Here is a 13,177-nt window from a genome sequence, read left to right on the forward strand (position 1 = left end):
TTGCAAAACAAACCTCTCATGCACACTAGCACCGCTTGGTGGTGGAACTTCGTATCTAAATAACAACCACATGTTAGCTCTTGATCTCCTTATCAAATTTGTCGAAGACGATTTGTAATCGTCGCCCGTGAACCGTCGCTGTGAATTCGACGTTTTACCAGTTCATCAGTTATAGACAAATCATCTCCATTTATTCGTTTGCTGGCAACGATTTTGTCCATGAAACAGGCAATATTTCATGTTAAACATGAAAATCCAAGGCTGTTGTACTATGTACAATGTGTCACTTATCGCATTACAATCGCGTGTCAAAATATTTAGCTTATCTACAAAAATGTTACGAATCATTATTACAACACACTGATATATTAACAAAGAAAAATGTGACATGAGTAACAATATTTTATATTTAAAAATTTATTTCATTGGGGGCCGATTTCTTCACCTTCGCTTAAGCCGTAAACCAGGTTTACCCATATGGTTAAACTTGGTTTAAGACCTAAGCGGTGGTGAAGAAACCGCTTATAAAAAATCCAAACCTTCTAAATTAGTAATAGAAATAAGAACATAATTTGTCGTTTATTTTGCATCCTGGAAAGTTCAAACACATATTCTGTGATTATAACTAGAATATCTCTATCGTTTAACATTTTGATCACATTGACAAATATAAGGTTCGGGAAATAAAAAAAATAAACTGACGTAAGTATGAAAGATGTGGTTATACTTCGTTAGAATTTAATTGAAAAACAAGTTGGGAAACTTATGGCAAAGACTCATGCGGTGTTTATTCAAAAAAAAAAAAATTGAAAGCATGATAATGAAATCGTTGAAGAATAACAGGGCTCCAAAATTCCAGTACAGCCCTTTACACATTACTGTAGGGATTCCTCAATCTAAAGATAACGGTTTTTACTCTAGAAATTCCTCACATATAATCATTATGAATATTTCTTTTCTTTTCTATTGAAGGACTTTTTTTATGGTTTGCTTATAATAAATTCCTCAAAGAAATTCTGATCATTTGAACGGTTGTGTGAACAGTGAACTACTGTTGGCATGCTGTCAATGCTGAAAAAAGAAAATCCTAAATGCAATTATACCGCTTCTCTGTTAGCGGTCATAGCTGACAGCAGAAGTTTTCGCATTGCATTTGGTCGGCGTTAAGTCAGAGGGGACCAAGTACAAAACATGGAAAAATTGTATTATTTCCTCATCAGATGCGAAATTGCCTTACCTCCCTTTCACTTTGACCAGATTTGATGAATGCTATAAACTGCGAGAGATATATAACAAATTTACTTTGGATGATCAATAAAAGTGTGCAGACAGAGCGGACCAAGTATTGAAAAGCACTAAACTGATTGATTATTGCATTTTATGAGTCAATTTCAGAGTCCAATAGAAGTTTATGGTAGTTCTATGATGGAATGTGCTAGAACCCGTTTAATGGACCAGTATATTTTGGTCAGTATTTTATTGTTTGAAAGTAACACGAAGATGTGTAGAAATATTAAACCAAAGTTTAAACGAGTTTATATATTACATAGCTTTATACTTTAAACCCACTTTTTTCAAAATAAAAAACAAATATCACTTCGTCCTCTCTGACTTAACGCCGACCATTTGTGGTCAGCTTTTGACAGTAACTGAAACGGTTTACCACTTATTCATTCTTCTGTAGCATCGATTTGCTTTGATGCTTCGAATCATACATAAATTAATTCATAGTTCTACCAACCACGAGTTTAAGCTTCTTCTTTTCACAACGAAAAAACACTGAGAGTTAATCTTGAAGGAGATTAACACATCAGCTAAGTAAACCCTTGCGCAAAAAATATGTTCTGAGCGTATCATAATCCATAATTCCAATAAACTACAAAAAATAATCAAAGAAGAGAAAACAGCCTGTGATCAAAAGAACCAAAATCTCTTAAAATTTAAGCGAGTGTAATGCAAATAATATCAGTTTAACTTTAAAGAATTACCGATGATTTAAAGAAGGTAAAATTACCAATTTTAAATAAGCTTAATTATTGCCAATAGTTCTGCGACCAGTACAAATCAAAAGAATAGCTTTCAAAAGAAAGAAACATTTCTGATAAATATCACTTTAAACCCTAGCAGCATTAGCATAACAAAGATAAGTAATTAGGGAGGAATTAAAAAGTACTAGGTTACGTACCGTTGGTAACCCAGGATCGAACCAACCATGAGCTAAGAGTCTCGACGCGAGTTCACAACTTCGTCCTGAATTAATGGAATGTTTTAATTATTCTCTTGGAGCACTAATAAAGCGACAAACATGACGTAAAATGACAAATCAAAAAATTAATTAGCTGATCAGTTATTAGGCCACACGTAATTTTACATTACGTGTCATGTAAATTTGCGACAAATCTGGCATTCCCTTTATGTGCACGATTTTATGCTGAAATTTACATGTTTTTTTCTTTCTGTGTGGGCTCAACAGCAGAGGTATGATTTTCACGAGGTCCAGTCAATGTGTTTGCTTCGCGGATGATATGGACATTGTCGGCCGAATACTTGAAAAGGGACCTGTACACTAGGCCGCCCCTTATTTTTCGAAAATGCGAAATGTTTTAAGTTCGTCATTGTAAAGTGCTCGCTTTGGAAAGAAAAAAAACATCTAGAGGATGTCCTTTACTTTTCTCCAGGTATCTACTCTAAGTTTAATTCCAAGTTGTTTCAAGAAACTTCAGGTACTACAAAATAAAATAATAAAACTTCTCTACAGGCTTCACATCAGAAAAAAAAATCTACAAATTCCTCAAGGGTATACTCGAAGGATTTATTTAGGAAAACATTAAAGATTTTCTCCAGAAATTCTTGAAATATTGCTCTTAGAAATACAGCAAACAAATTGTTTTGGAAAATTTGAGGAGAATTTCTAAAAAAACATCAAAATTTTGCAAAAACGAAATGTAGTCTCGTAAGACGATGTAAGCTAAATTGCTAAAAAAGTCATATGATTTACATGTTTTACCTAAACGGATGTTCATTACACATTAAATTCAAATCAGAGGGGGTCTATATCTGTTTGTATTTTCTCGGTTAATTTTTGAGAATTGACCATTATTCCTCTTGTAATCAAACATAAATTATAACAACAACAACAAAAAACTAATTACGAAAAACATTTATGTTTTCTTACGATCTGTATTACGAAAATTTCCAAGGAATTCCCAAATGAATTAATTTACTGAATTCGGTACTGAAAGTACCTTCTGTAAATGCTCTGTCTCAATAAGATTCAATATAAACATAATCCTAAAATATGATAATCGTTCATTCATTATAGGAAAGTTATGTCTCTTAAATTTCAGGAACTATTGTGTAAGTAATATTTCGCATATTTATAGTGAAACGTTGATGATTGAGAATACGCATCCTGAGAACAGCTCGCTTGTGATACACAATACTATTACGAGAAACTGATTCTACGTGCACTGGTGGGCTGTCCGGCCATTTGACCGAATGCTGTTTGGCCGAATGCAATCTAAACGAACAGGTCGTTCAGCCGGATGCCATTTAGCCAAATTACGAAATAAAAACGAGTCTAATTGCCACAATACCGATGTGAAGAATTTATGAGGGCGGCCCGAAAACTCATCGGCTCATTAATTTCTATATAAGTGCTCCAAGAAAATGATTAAATCAAGTTGTTAATTCAGAACAAAGTGAATAGTTGTTCGAATTCAAGATGTTCTTCGTTTGGCACTAACAGATTTTTGAACCAACACTGAAGTGCTAATTGTTTGAATATCTATAATGATTGGTCCTTCTTCAACCAGGAACCTCATTACTACCAGGAAGCTCATTTACGAGCTTTTTGGTGTGGGGGAGGGTGGAGGACAAAAAAAAAGTCTTATAGTGTCATATTTAACATGTTAACAAGTAAACATTTTAACGCCATCCGTGAACTTCACTGGAATTTGAAAAGAAAAAAGACTTACATAAATTACTGAGAAAGTTCTCTGACAAGAGAGATTCCCAGAATTTAGATTAGGAATTAAAGAGAGGTGTCGATTTTACCCCAAATGAAACTGTCGATCTTACTTCGACTGGACATTTTATTTTCAATAGCGTTTCAAGCTGCCGAAAAACCATTAACTACATTCTCCTTCAAGTTGTATTAACGAAATAATAGTAAATATTGCTGTAGGCGCTGGAAAAATGGACATTTTAAAAATTTCATATGCAAAATTACTGTTAAAGAATGAAAGCTAAATATTGTAACTGCCGTTTCTTCTATGTTGTTCAATACGATTTTTTTTTTACTTTTTCTACTTATGATTTTGTTGTTTGTTTTGACATTTTACTGAGAGCGTCAGTTGTAATGTCATACGAAACACGACATTTCACAAGTAATGATAGAGTGTGGTGGAAACTTCATGAAAATCTGCTCAAAACATGGAAAATCAAAGAGGGTCGGTTTTACCCTTATTACTCCTACATGTGTCATGTTCCATCTCTACTTAGTTAAAAGTACTTATAAAAAGTTCTCTTTCAACAATGATCAGGTAAATTTCAAAATAAATTGTTATATACACCTTTTTTTTTAATTATGCTCAAAATTTCCGAAGGAAGTTTATTATTATAAGTAGGGTATGGTCTATCAACACAAATACTTTGAGCATTGAGCTAATATTATTTTACTTCCCTTCCGATTTTAAGGACGTGATCAGGTGTGTCTTGGCTGCTTGGGCACGTCAGGAGTTAATCATCAATATTAACCTCCTTTTCCCGAGCAGCCTAGATAGCCGCGTAGTGTCGGTAGCGGTTGTTTCAACTGGCTAAGAATTAACACTACGGATTGCCTGTTCCGGTGGTAAAAGTCCACCTCACAGGTGACCCCTAATTTATGGTGTGATGCGTACCGTGCCTAAGAATGAATGGTTAGGGGGGTCTAAATAAAACCTAACCGCAAACGGAGCCTGTGGGGTACCAGGGCGCCCTCCACAGTATTGAGTCCTTCCTGTGCTACCCGGAGCAATGGTGCAGGTGACCTTGTGTTTCTCCGAGATAATCGGCTGCCCTTCTTCAGTCTCTATCTTGAGGCTTAATAAGGGTGGGATTATGAATATGTTGACATTTAATTTAAATTATCACCTATATGGATTCGCATTATGCGTTTTACACAGTGTATTCTGTGCTCTTTCGCCTTTGGCGACTTTAAATAGATACCGATCTGGTTTTTTCGTTGCTGGTCTTTTTCGTGCTGAGATTGCAAAAAGCTTAATCCTGCCTAGTTTGGGTAGTGGCTACGGTTAGGTTAGCTCAGATCAATCTTCAGCATAAAAGAACAGCAACGATCAATCTTTGCAGACTCATGCAAAATGGTGCAGCCCAAGTGGCGCTAGTTCAAGAACCCTACTTTCGTAGAGGGAACTTCTATCTAGGTAACCTTGTGGACCCAGTTTTTGCTACTTTTAGCAAGCTTGAAATGGCAAACTCGCGCTCCATGCCCCGCGCATGCGTGCTCGTTAATAAAGCAATCGTTGCTACACTCATTTCTGAGTTAACTACCAGAGATGTATGTGCTATCACAATCGATGTTTCTGTTGGTGACCTCAACAGGAAATACGTCTATTGTTCGGTATATTTACCACATGATGAACCATCCCCAACGGATGACTTCAAACGAGTTGTCGTACACTGCGTAACAAAAGGCCTTCCGCTGATTGTGGGCAGTGATGCCAATGCTCATCACATCATCTGGGGCAGCTCGGATATCAATTTGAGAGGCTCCAGTCTGATGGAATACTTAAGTAGTACAGACCTTGGATTACTTAACATAGGCAATCGCCCAACCTTCATGGTTTCTAATAGAGAAGAAGTGTTAGACATAACGCTCTGCTCGAATAGAATCAGTCACGAGTTGACGAATTGGCATGTATCAGATGAGGAATCATTATCTGATCATCGCTACATCTTCTTTGAACATTCAAATGTAACTGCGCAGACTTTGCGTTTTAGGAATCCCCGGTCAACAAACTGGGAACTCTACATTGAATTGGTTGCGACCAAATTTCATGGATATTCTCCGTCCATTGAAAATCCAAGTGATCTGGATGATGCCGTTGATACTACAACATCCTACATTATGGAAGCTTTTGAAGAAGCATGTCCTCTGCGGTCTGTAAAGACTACAAGAGGGACCCCATGGTGGAATTCCGATCTGACTAGACTCAGGAAACAATGTAGAAGGAGTTGGAACAGACGCCGTTCAGCTGGATCAGAGTCGTTCAAGTCAGCTCGCAAGGCTTACAAGAAGGCTCTTCGTTCTGCTGAACGATCCGGCTGGAAAAACCTTTGTACAAATGTTTCCAGTTTGAGTGAAGTCAGTCGGTTGAACAAAATTCTTGCAAAATCTAAGGATTTCCAAGTGAACGAAATTCGCTTACCTAATGGTGACTTTACTTCTTCCGATGAAGAAGTTTTAGAATGTTTATTCAATACACACTTCCCCGGATGTGTGGACATAGCATCTACGGATGAATCAAATGTCTTTTCATGTAGTTACGAGTCTCTGGCCTCGGCTCGCAGTATCGTAACTACTGAATCGATTCAATGGGCACTTAATAGTTTTGCTCCTTTCAAATCTCCAGGAGCGGATGGGATTTATCCTGTTCTGCTCCAAAAGGGATTTGAGTTTATCAAACATGTTTTGAAAAAGCTACTTGTAAGCAGTTTTGCTACCGGGTACATTCCCAAATCCTGGCGTGATATTACTGTAAAGTTTATCCCAAAAGGAGGACGTGCGTCGTATGAGGAAGCGAAGAGTTTTAGACCAATCAGTCTGACCTCTTTTCTTCTGAAATGTCTGGAACGGATTATCGATCATCACATCCGTGATGTTTATTTGGCAAACATGCCTCTTCATGTGAATCAACATGCTTACCAATCTGGAAAGTCCACTGTGACTCTTTTACACAAAGTTGTATACGATATCGAGAAAGCATTCGCTCAGAAGCAATCGTGCTTGGGTGTTTTCTTGGATATTGAGGGTGCCTTTGATAACGTGTCTTTCGATGCCATATTGGAAGCCGCACGAAACCATGGGCTACCTACAATGATTACCAATTGGATTCATCAAATGCTCAAAAACCGACATCTCTTCTCGACATTGCGTCAATCAGCGATTCGAAAATTGAGTGTTTGCGGATGCCCCTAAGGGGGAGTCTTGTCACCACTTTTGTGGAATCTCGTAGCAGATACGCTATTGAGGCAACTCAATAATTGCGGTTTTCCAACTTATGGATTTGCCGACGACTATCTAGCTCTGATAGTTGGTATGTGCATAAGCACCCTATTCGACCTGATGCAAAGTGCTCTTCAGGTAGTCGAGAGTTGGTGTCGCCAATATGGCCTTTCGGTTAACCCGAATAAAACATCTATTGTTCTTTTTACGGAAAGACGAAACCGCGATGGAATTCGACCTTTACGTCTTTTTGGCACTGAGATTAATGTGACTGATCAAGTAAAGTATGTCGGAGTCATTCTAGATTCCAAACTTTCATGGACACCTCACATTGATTTCAGAGTCAAAAAAGCTTGCATGGCCTTCGGTCAATGCCGGCGAACCTTTGGTAAAACTTGGGGCCTCAAACCCAAATATATCAAATGGATTTACACAACAGTTGTTCGACCAATATTGGCATATGGATGTCTTGTGTGGTGGCAAAAGGGCGAAGTGAGAACAATCCAATCAAAATTGGGCCATCTCCAAAGGATGTGCTTGATGGCGATGTCTGGTGCGTTCTCTACAACTCCCACAGCAGCGCTCGAGGCCCTTTTCGACGTTGCGCCACTACACATATATCTTAAACAAGAAGCACTTTCTTGCTCTTACCGTTTATGGGTACTGGATCTACTGGAGAAAAATCCAGTGAATCGTAGATCTACACACACTTCGTTGTTTCCACTTTTGGTGAATTGGGACAAAATTGTCCTTGCTCCAAGTGATCTCACAATTGCTTGTAACTTTCCTTACAGGACATTTACCACACAATTCCCTTCACGGGAAGAGTGGACGTCTGGCTATTTGGAAAGAAGTATATCAAACAATATAGTATGTTACACTGATGGCTCCCTTCTTGAAGGTAGAGCTGGTGCAGGAGTATATTCTCGTGAGCTAAGGCTGAATCAGTTTTACTCACTTGGTAGAAACTGCACCGTTTTTCAGGCGGAAATATTTGCTCTTATGTGTGGAGTGCAATCAGCACTTCAACAGCGCGTAATGGGTAAAGTCATATACTTCTGTTCAGATAGTCAGGCTGCTATAAAAGCTCTCGCTTCGGCCAACTCAAGGTCGAAGCTTGTTATCGCATGTCGAACTCAAATTGAGGAACTGAATTCAGTCAACTCTGTAAACCTTGTATGGGTACCTGGCCATTCTTCCATCGCTGGAAATGAATTGGCTGATGAGCTAGCTCGCGATGGAGCATCGCATGACTTCATTGGCCCTGAGCCGGCTATTCCAATTTCGAAGTGCTGGGTGAAGCTTCAGATAAACTCTTGGGCGGCAACTCAGCACAAGCAATATTGGAATAGTTTGGAGTCGTGTCGTCAAACAAAATTGTATATTACTGAGCCATCTCCAAAGGTGGCGAAGTATTTAACAAATCTGTCAAAGCAGAATTGCAGTCTCTTGGTCAGAGCGTTGACAGGCCACTGCCGACTCAACTATCACATGGCAAATATTCAGCGTGCTGACTCATTTGTGTGTGATAGTTGTGACTCCGATTATGGAACTTCGTATCACCTGATATGTAACTGTCCAGTTTTTGCGCAAATGCGATTCCAATTACTTGGTAAACACTTATTAAGTGAAACTGAATACAGAAGCCTGAATCTTCAGGACATCCTGTTATTCTTAACCCGCTGTGGTAATGAGCTATAGGCTCTCTTTACGCTCACGCGTTTTGCAGTGCCCTTTTTAGGGCGCTGTTCGAACCCATTGTGGTATGGAGCTACATGCTCTCATTTCGCTTATGCGATCTTCCCTCTTCAAGGGACCCACTCCTATTTCCTCCCATCTTTCCCTTCCCTTTCCTCTCCCATCGGGTAGATGATGAAATAGGCTCAAATATGGCGATGGCACAAATCTCCCAACTGGTGGGGAACGTGCCTTTGGAGCCGGCCTTCTGATACCTGATAGTTAAAAGTACTTATAAAAAGTTCTCTTTCAACAATGATCAGGTAAATTTCAAAATAAATTGTTATATACACCTTTTTTTTTAATTATGCTCAAAATTTCCGAAGGAAGTTTATTATTATAAGTAGGGTATGGTCTATCAACACAAATACTTTGAACATTGAGCTAATATTATTTTACTTCCCTTCCGATTTTAAGGACGTGATCAGGTGTACAATGGGATGCTCGTTTTGTTTGTTTTTATTTGTTAGAAAAAGACGTTCATCCCAAACGTTTATTGCGGCACTATATGTAGATTTTTCGAAACTTGAGGAGCTGAGCATTGTACATCCACCCATGGTTTGTACTGTCGTCAATGCTATGCTATGATATGCTATGAAAATTTATATGCTATAGTAAGAATTAGGCACTAAGTGAAATTATTGAGGTTTTTACTTAAACTTTCCCTGCTGATTTTACCGCATGCTCCATCACGAGAACAAATGGAGGACATTCAAAAATCACCTTTTGCCAGAACCATAGCCGCTGTGAAATAAGGAGATGCCCACACTCTTTCAGATTCATCTCCAAGCAAACAACAAGCATCAAACTAATGATTCCAAGAATGGAAGGATGCGGAAAAACATAACTCCATGATGCAATTCGCCAAAGCTTTACAACGGAACACATTCCCCTCTTGTAGTGTATCAAAGTGCATGGCTCAGACTGCCTTTTGCTTTAATTAAATTTGTTTCATCATCTTGAAGCTCATCTCATCTTTGAGCGCACCCGTTCAATCCTTCCTTCCTTTGGCAACAGCTTCAGTATGTCTTCAAGCCCACCTTAACACGGCACACAGTTTTCACCAGTAACATCATCATCATCACCATAGTCATCATCATGTTGTATCGGATATTAGAATCACAAGATTTGTGTTTGCTTCCGCCTTGAATTGCCTGCTCCCGCAAACGGAATCCGAGCTCAGAATGAAGAATATGGAAAGATTGTGGGTAATCTGAGAGCAAAGTCGGTATGGTTTGCATTAGACTGCTGACTCATCTGGAGGGGATCCGTACAGATCGGTATCTCTGCCAAGGATTGTGAGTATTGAAGACAGATAGTGCACCGAGAGGGTGATTGGAAAGATGTTTCATCGACTGGGTTGGGTATGGATTCGCCAGGACGAAGTATTAATTTTCCTTTATTACAGTTGCAATCGAGTCTACCAGACCCCCAACGACGAGGAGATTACAGGTTTCTAATTGCGGTTTCGTTCAATAACTGCAAACATCTTCATATCGGTTATCAGGATGGATCATTGCTGGAAAACAGTAAGTGGTATCCTGATAAACTGAATTCGGAAGTAGTGTGGAATCCACAAAGGAACGCCTCTGGTTTGATCAACTGATTGATTGTTGCGAAATGGTCAGTTTAATTGGATTAATTGCAACGTACGGGCTAATAATGGCTGGGAGCCATCATTAATGCTACTTATAGAATGCCAAATCATGAAGTATCTGATTTGCAATTTGACCTTCTGTCTGTGTCAAACACGTTGCATGTGCCTTGAATTCAAAACAACTTCGTGAAAGTTGACCAAATTCTAGAAATTCGGAAAGAATATTTTGTTGTCATAGGGGATGCCAAGTTCTATTATTGGCAATTAGATTCTGGAATTTCGGAAGATTATTCCCAGAAACATCCCCATGGCAAAGTGAATCATGAAAATTCTAAAGTTAATCTAAGCGCTACTTAAAATATAAAAATTGGAACCGGATTAGAAAAAAAACATCAAAATTATAACAATCATGGATATAAAAAAATAATGTAAAAAACTATAAGGGTACATCCCTATGGGGTTGTACGAACTGGTGACGTAGGACCACGATGGTTAATTTAACTGAATGTGATGTCCTTGTTGCTCGTTTTGACTTCATACTGTTTTCAGTGCTCGAAACTTTCGTAAATATTTATGCATATAACGATTTGCAGCCAAGTGTACGTTTAATCATGTTCCAAATAAACATTATCTTTATCCGATGAATTCGTCATATTAATCTATGAAAATGTGAAATTTCACTTCAGGTTGTATGATCATTTTAAAATTATATTAGTAACCTCCTATGAAATATATGGTAGCATTGGAAAGAACAGTAATGATTGAGGTTTGTTCAGTAGGCTGAAGCAAAATCTAAGTAATTCTAATTAAAGAATATTTAACAGCAATGTGTCTATAGGAAGTTATTTAAGGATTATAATGAAAGCTTCAGTCATCGCTTTGTTGATCTTATGGTTTGAGAGAAATATTATTCGTTGCTTGGCAATGTGATAAATAAAGTCGGAAATATTACTCTGTTAACTCTCTTACACACATTTGGTGGCCCTGAAAAGAGCCAAAGGCTTTGTTAGCTCGGATGCTGTCATAGATGAATCGCACTACATGATGTTATCAGTTGATTGCCATGGTTAAACGAAGAATCCCCAACGCAAGTGTAGAAATTTGTATAGGTTCTCTGCTTATAAGACGAACCAGTTGAATGCTTCGTGGTGTGGATGGCACACATCAGCAACAGGTATTAGGTCACACGGCTGAAGCCGAAATCTGAAAACGTAGCTTAAGTTTGAAATCTTGAGCGATACCACTAGCCGGACGCTCGATTTGTCTAATAATAGTAGTAATGATGCTTAACGAGCTTGATTCTTGACTGCACCACAGATGAGTTTATCACGAGCCGAAATCTCATAAACCAGATGCTGATCAACAGCTCAGCAGGCTTCTGGCTACGAGGAGCTCCTCGCTAAGCAGGTTCGGAGGAGCTCTCACCAGCTCGAAAGCGAAAATGGAATGAAACAGAATCCGGCGAAGGAAGCATGCCAATAATGTGCCAATATGTGTTGGGCTTAGAATTACTTGAGAAATTGATCAAACATGAATAGTTGGAATGCTTGACATTTACTAAATATTCTCTAGTTAGCTATTGATAATCAATAGTTTTCTTTAGTATGAAGGTGAATTTCTGATGAATGGGTGCCAAAATGACGAAAATTGTTCAATCAGAATTTCTCTTGAAAACCATTCTAAATATGTCGCAATTTTGTTACATGTGATAATTTTCATAATCGAAGTGTTCCCATAAAATATGGCAAATCAAAAAAACTGTTGGAAATGCCACTCTAGTTAAAAATCGTTGTGAAATGTTGAACACTCACCCGACGGCACAGCAGCAGCGTCCAAGAATAGTCTCAAAATGTCGTGCCATCAATTATTCATGACAAATTAAATTTTGTACTAAACTATGAGATTGATTGAGGAATATAAGATGTAATAAGGTCGGAAATATTATTCTTTCAACTCTTTTCCACAAATTTGATGGCCCTGACAAGGGCCGATGGCTTTCTTAGCCTCGATGCGGTCACAGATCAATAGCACTGCGGGATTGATCAGTTGATTACCATGGTCCGTGGATGGCGCACAACAGCAACGGGTAGTGGATCACCGGGCACAAGGCGAAATCTGAAAACGATGCTCTCTCTTGAAATCTTGAACGATTTCATAAGTCCGACGCTTGATTCGCTGCTCTTTTCTCTTCGGATCAGCTTCTGGAATTTAGCTCCTAACGGGCTTGCTTCGTGACCACCGATCACCAGACGCTGGATCGCTAGCTTGAAGGACGTCGCTGCGCAGGATCGGAGGAGCTCTTGCCAGCTCGGAAGTCGAAACGGAATGAAACCGAATCCAACGAAGGAAGCATGCTATATACCCTTAGATTAGCAGATTATACTCCTCCCATTCGTGCTCTTCTCTTTCTAATCGACCAATCTGGGAAATGCATATGTGCCAATAATGAATTGGACTTAGAATTACTTGATAATTGAGGAAAATGATAATGCGTGAGAAATTGGTCGAACATGAATGAAAGGGTTGACATTTACTAAATATTCTATAATCAAGTTTTATTTAATATGAAGGTAAATTTCTGATCCATGGGTGCCAAAATGATGAATATTGTTCAATGG

This window comes from Aedes aegypti, chromosome 3 (assembly GCF_002204515.2).
Source record: "Aedes aegypti strain LVP_AGWG chromosome 3, AaegL5.0 Primary Assembly, whole genome shotgun sequence".
NCBI lineage: Eukaryota > Metazoa > Arthropoda > Insecta > Diptera > Culicidae > Aedes > Aedes aegypti.